At 45.5% G+C, this 6000-nt stretch overlaps 1 protein-coding gene across 7 annotated transcripts in view; it reads left to right on the top strand.

Annotated features, from left to right (window-relative positions):
* Window positions 1-218: 218 nt before the first annotated feature.
* Window positions 219-6000, top strand: part of NRG4 (neuregulin 4) — a 96250-nt gene continuing 90468 nt past the window's right edge. For 2 of the 7 annotated variants that reach the window (XR_012895800.1, XR_012895799.1), the window contains exons 1-3: window positions 219-2363; window positions 3701-3779; window positions 5517-5591. The gene's annotated coding sequence lies outside the window, so the exon portion shown is untranslated. Of the gene's footprint in view, window positions 2364-3700; window positions 3780-4884; window positions 5340-5516; window positions 5592-6000 lie in introns of those variants that run through there. The other 5 variants (XM_075897357.1, XM_025186209.2, XM_025186211.2 and 2 more) reach the window with 5 other exon arrangements.

The following is a 6000-nucleotide window of genomic DNA, read 5'->3' as shown; positions in this document are numbered from 1 at the left end:
AGCCCAGGCGGGTGCCCGCCTCTTGCGGTCCCGGGCAAGCTCCCAGGAGCCGCCAGCCTGGTCCCGGGAAGAGGGGGAGGGCTGGGGGGCATCGGGTGGCTGGCTCGATCTGTGCCAGGTGCAGGGTCTGATGGCTGGGTGCTGGCAGGCTTGCACCTGGCACGGGCACCGTAGCCAGCCCGTGCCCCTTTAAGGGCTCCGGGGCCAGGAGGGGGGCAGACGAGTTTTCCTGGTGTTGGCCAGAGTGGCCACCAGGGAAAGCTGGGGAGGGCTAGCCTCCCACTAGTTCGAATTAAGGGGCTACACAGCCCTTAATTCGAACTAGTAAGTTCGAACTAGGCTTAGTCCTTGTACAATGAGGTTTACCTAGTTCGAACTAAGCGCTCCGCTAGTTCGAATTAAGTTCGAACTAGCGGAGCGCTAGTGTAGCGCCTATCAAAGTTAATTCTGACTAACATCCGTTAGTTCGAATTAACTTTGTAGTGTAGACATACCCTCAGAGACAACAGCACATGTATAAACTGCCATGTCTATCAGATTATGCTAGGTTTTTCTGTTTAGGACTGTTCATTTTTATTATTGCGACTACACTCTTCACTAGCTCATCATAGTTGCTTCTCTTTGGGCCCGTGGGCCAGGAACCGAACCTAGTGATATGATGATGGGCAATATATAAACCAAGGCTACGTCTACACTGCCTTCTCTTGCGCAAGAAAATATGCAAATGAGGCCAAGCAGTCAATATCACTGCACCTCATTTGCATACTTAATAAGCCACCATTTTTGCGCATGGGGCTTTTGCGCAAAAAGGAGCTGCTACACTGGTATGTATATCATATAGTCGTGCATATACATAAACACATTTCATATTCATGTTAACTGCCTCATATGAGAGATCAGTAAAAAGAACAGTGGGTCAAATTCTGCAGCCCCTTTTTAGGTCATAATCCCACTCCCATTGAAGAAGATGTTAAAACGCTCATTGAGTTCAATCTGCATTTACTGGCCATCAGCCATAACTCAGACTAAACTCCTATTGACCTCAGTGGGTGTTTTTTATGAGTAAAGACCAAAAGATTTGCTACAAAGACTTTATATTATCTAAAAATCTTACAGTTGTCACTTTTACCATCTGAACTCTGGGTTTCAGAAGTGATAATAATGTGCTGCTAAAGAAGAATGCTTTAAATGCTATAGGAGATTATCTAGAGGAGAAAAGAACCCTTTCTAGTAAAACCAGACTGAAATCAGTTCATGTAATCTTATGGAGGGGGAAATTATAAGTGTAACCCCCAAGGAGATTACTTGCATTCCCGAGGCCTTATCTGCTGGCAGCTCAGGGAGAGGCTCTGAGTTTGCCTTGGCTTCCCCTCCCTACCAGGGCCAGAGTCTGCCCGGCAACCCATGGGGAGTGAGATGCCCCTCCCAGGGGGAAGGAGAGACGATTGTTGAGGGGAGTCTGGAGCCAGCAGGGCAAGGGGAGGGCTAGCTGTGTGGGAGGGTACGTCTACACTACAGCGCTAGTTCGAACTAACTTAGTTCGAATTAGTTAATTCGAACTAAGCTAATTCGAACTAACGCATCTAGAACTAAAAACTAGTTCGAATTAGCGTTTTGCTAATTCGAACTAGCGCGTCCACACTGATTGGACGCAGGGGGCATTTAAGGGCAGCTGAAACCAGTTCTGGCAGGGCATCAGGTCAGGAGTTGCTTTGTGTGGCTGCTGTCTGAGGCTATCTGAGGCTCGTGCTTAAAGGGACCCCCCTGGACAGCCGGTTCTCAGCTTTTCCTGCTTGCTTGCCAACCTCGCCGAGGGACAGCAAAGCGTCGGTCTCTGTGCCCGTCTGTGTCGGTGCTTCCCTTCGGGGGGGACTGCCGCAGGTGGCAACATGGAGCCACGGCTCGCCCTGCACCTTCTGGTGCACTTTCTGGACTTGCTGCTACAAGCCTGCCAGCAATGGCTCGAGGCTGCCTGGCACCACCTGGGGAATGTCAGCCCCCTGCCTCTCCACCTGGCCGCCCTGGGAGCCCTGGAGGAGCCGCGGCGGCGCCCCAGCACCGGCGTGCCCCGCCACGTCTGGCGTCTGGACACCAGCAGCGACTGGTGGGACCGCATCGTCCTGGAGCGCTGGGACGACCGACAGTGGACCCAGAACTTTAGGATGAGGAGGGACACCTTCCTGGAGCTCTGCGAGTGGCTCGCCCCTGCCCTGCAAAGAAGGGACACTCGCATGAGACCCGCCATCCCACTCCAGAAGCAGGTGGCCATCGCCCTATGGAAGCTCTCCACGCCGGACAGCTACCGATCCGTCGGGAACCAGTTCAGCATGGGGAGATCCACCGTCGGAGCGGTGCTCATGCAGGTACGGCGCTCGTCATGAAATGAGGAGTAACGGTAGTTCGAACTAGGAAGCCTAGTTCGAACTACCTAGTTTGTGCCCCGTGTAGCCGCGCTGCACGGGGTTTGAACGAGCGGGGTTTTAAAAATGGCGGCGCCCCGCTTATGCAAATGAAGCCCGGGAAATTCAAATCCCGGGCTTCATTTGCAAGTGCGGTATGCCTACATTACCCCGCTAGTTCGAACTAGGAGGGTAGTGTAGACATACCCTCAGGGACTTTAGTACATGAGGCTTAACTAGACTGAGGCAATTATTTCTTAGAGTTAGGTGCCTGAGATATATTTTGCAAGATGAGATGGGGAGGTGGATCATAGTTTTTAGCTCAGTGGGTAAGGTATTCAATGGGAGGAGTCATGGGTGGTGAGTGAACCTGCTTTTGGGGCTCAGCTTCTGCTGCTCTGCCCAAGGCCCCAACCCTCTCCTTCTGCCCCCCCCCGCTAGAGACTGGAGCACACATACCCTCACAGCTGCAAGCCCCCTGTCCCATGAACCTCCAGCATGCCAGGCTGGTGGCACAGTTATAACACTCCCAGCCCTAGTGCTGGGCTGGGTGGGTGGCATGGCTGGAGCGCCCCCAACCCTGAAGTGCTGGACAGTTAGCATGGTCCCTGGTACGTGGACAAAGGGTTCAGTGTGCATCCAGCCCCAGTCTTGTGTGCCGCGGCTCCAGCCTGCCACTCCCCGCCTCCCTGCCCCTGACAGCCTCCTGGCCACACCAAAAAGGGAGGAAACAGGAAGCAGGAAGGAAACACTCTGGGAGCTGAGTGTGGGCAGGGCCATTCCAGGCTATTTGGAGAGATACAGCCTTCCCCTGTCTAATACTATGGGATGAGTGACACACATACCTCTTATTGTCCCCCTTATTGCTAATTTTAGGGGCTCTAATTTCAGTTTTGAGCAATTCCAAAACATAACTGCTTATTTAAAACAGAAAAGTGGAGTCTGAAGCTGAGCTCTACAACAAAATTAATTCCTGATGTAACCCTGTTACCTTCAGCAACATTACACCAGGTATATATCAGGCCCACTAAATTTAATGGGGGTGGGAGGGCAAGATCAGTTACAGGGCAGAAAGTGAACTTTTTGAAACTTGTGGGGAAAAGGGTGAATCCGTTTCACACCAATTAACAGAGCATTAAGAGATGTTGTTTTTAGTAGAATGGAAATAATAAAACAGAGGGGAAATACGTTTTGGTAAAGAAGTTACACTTTTCGTAGAGGTTTCAATGAGAGTAAGGTCAAGGAGTATGAATTACAGGCAATGATATAAATAATGAAATAAACTCATATTTTTCCCTTAGCTGAATAAAGTTTTTTGAAAGAGGCATTTTCCATGGCATGAATCTGTTTGCTGCCAAGAGCCAAGGCTTAAAGCCTGAGGTAAGGTACTGTTTTGTTATGAGTGGTACATGAAGATGGATATTTTAAACTTGTTTCTTTGGGTATGTCTAGACTGTATCCCTCTGTCAGCAGAGGGATGCAGATTAGGCTGGTCGACATTGCAAGATAGCCTTTTTTGACAGATCCTGTAAACCTCCTTGCAGGAGGCATAAGGGATCTATTGAAAAAGGCTTTCTTTCTCGACAGATCCCCCTCTAGACTGCCACTTTTTGCTGACAAAGTGCTGAGTTGGCAAAACGCGGCAGCTATTTTTATGCAAATTAGGCACGGGATATTTCAATCCCTGCCTCATTTCCAATGTCGACCTGCCTAATCTGCATCCCTCTGCTGACAGAGGGATGCAGTCTAGACATACCCTTTGAGCTGGAAATAAGAAGTGTGATAGAATTAGACAAGATAAAGATTTGTTGGCTTAATTCCCCACAGTCTTACACCCACTAGTCATTTCCACCTATGTAATTTAAATTTAAAACGGCAATCAAATAAAAATTCTTCATTCACTTTATTTTACACCTACTTTGTATAGATATAAGTGACTACGGAGAGGGCCAAGCATTGGAAATGTAATCTCTGCAAGCTTCTGATATGTTGGACTAGTCTATAGGCTCAGGGGTAGCCATGTTAGTCTGTAACTTTAAAAACGAGTAGTCTGTGGCACCTCAGAAACTAAAATAACTTATATTTTCATGAGCTTTCATGAATAAAACCCACTTCATTGGATGAGCTCTAAATAGGGCTCATAGTGGCAGCAGGGAAATTTCTTAAAACAGAGTTAACCAGGTTCAATTATGTATTGAATGTCTAAAAAGTAATGGATTATGTGCCAAAATGAAGCAGATTGGAGAAAGTGGATTTACCTGAGATTAAACAAGGTATTTTTTTGTTCCATGTTTATATTAAGAACAGATATATCTTAAAGAACAAGTGTTTTCAATAGGTACAAACAATGGGATAAGATTAAGCAATACTTCGGCATGCTGTCATAGTAAAGGGGAGGTTGTTCTAGCTTCATAGAGCTAATTAAATCTGGTAAAGGAGTTAGAGTGAAGTCATACATTTTATTTTAATTGATTAGGATGAGAGCATATAGGTATTTCACAGTGGCGTAGGATATTTTGAAAGGAGGAAAGATATATTTTGTGTGATAAAAATTAAGAGTAAAAGTTTTCTGATTTGTTTAAATTTACCTTGTAACCATATACTTGGCTGCAATGTTTTATGTTGCAATTTGGAACTGCTTTGGAATTCAGCCAATTGCCAAATATCTACAATACAGTACTTGTTTTAATCAAGGATCTGCTAGGATTACAGTTGTGAACATGTGAGAACTCTTTTGTAAGCAGAAAGAGGCGTTTCCTTTAGCCCATACTTGGCCTCTGTGCACACTTTTGTATTCATCTCAACCTCACCCACATTGCATTATGCACACACGTAAATCTTCAGCTTTTTAACCGCAGGTATACAATGCAAACCTTGGATTCTGTTGAACATAACACATCTCCACAATAATTTATTTGTTGTAAACATTTCAGTTGTGAGGTAAGCCATTTTTTGAGATTTGTTTGTTTTGTGCCACGTAGTATTTTGTTATGTACACAACAGTGGATAAAGTTCGTATGTGTGACAGAGCCAAAGAGGAGAACTGCTCTTTGGGTGGAGACCTTGGTATTATATTTTGGTAATGTGGGGAGTTGCCATTTTAGATTTCTCTTATAGGGTTGGGACCCGGAAGGATTTAAGAAGTGATTTAAGTTCCCGTGAGGAACAGAATTTAGCTACTTACATTATACAGTAAGTACAAATCCTTTTAATGTTTTGAAACAAGCGTCTATATAAACTTGTTTAGTACAACTAGAGAGGTTCCGATTTAGGCATTTCTTTCTAGTAATACTCATAAGTTCTTTGTTTTGCCATTTAACTGGCAAAAATATTTTAAATGCTGGGAGAAAGGAAGTATTTTGGATGGATGGTGCAAAGAGGAGTAAATACAGCATCTTTTTTATTGGTGACGTAGCAGCTATTGTTCTCTGGTGGCATTGTGCTCTTTCTTCGAGTAGTACTTCTGCATATTTATCCTGGCTTGTGTCTCTATGTTACTGCAATTAATTTAGTCTTAAATTTTTGTTATTTTTAGTGTTTTACTATGCAGTATGATATGTGAATTAAAACAAAATAAAATCAGAAGTAGAAAACTTTAGAA

Source organism: Pelodiscus sinensis, chromosome 14 (assembly GCF_049634645.1).
Source record: "Pelodiscus sinensis isolate JC-2024 chromosome 14, ASM4963464v1, whole genome shotgun sequence".
Classification (NCBI taxonomy): Eukaryota; Metazoa; Chordata; order Testudines; family Trionychidae; genus Pelodiscus; species Pelodiscus sinensis.
This window is presented reverse-complemented; position numbering and strand designations above follow the sequence as displayed.